Here is a 511-nt window from a genome sequence, read left to right as displayed (position 1 = left end):
CGTCTCTTCAGCAGCCTCCATCTCGCTGACTATTTCTTGAATCGGCATGGGTTTATTATTCTTCACCACATTGGTGTTGTGCTTAGAAAAAAATGACTGGCTTCCTTGCTAGTGTTTATGTTGCGCGGAACTTGTACCTTTCGCGGGACGGTCTGAATGCGCGGGGTCGTACCCTTATCGGGCGTCGCTGGACAACAGTCGAACACCTCGACCGTGCTGAGGATGTCGAAGTAGTTACTTGTTGTAAATCCGTCAAGGGGCTTGGACGAGATTTCATCAGTATGTTTGCAAAGTCCCCATCGGCGCACGATCGCTTTCCTTTATGCTTACCACCCATATATAGCAACCACGCAGATTGGGACGCCACTGCTGATGGTGGTGGTAACAGTAGCCGAGAAAAAGTCGGACCACCATGTGGCGACACGACCTGGGACCCTGCAGTGCCAAGCGATCTCGCTAGGCGCTGGATCGTCATTAGAGGCTGCTGCGGAGTCAATGGCAGCTGTCCTGA

Source organism: Plasmopara halstedii (assembly GCF_900000015.1).
Source record: "Plasmopara halstedii genome assembly, contig: Scaffold_444, whole genome shotgun sequence".
NCBI lineage: Eukaryota > Oomycota > Peronosporomycetes > Peronosporales > Peronosporaceae > Plasmopara > Plasmopara halstedii.
The sequence above is the reverse complement of the archived record's forward strand: the minus strand, read 5'-3'. Positions refer to the sequence as shown.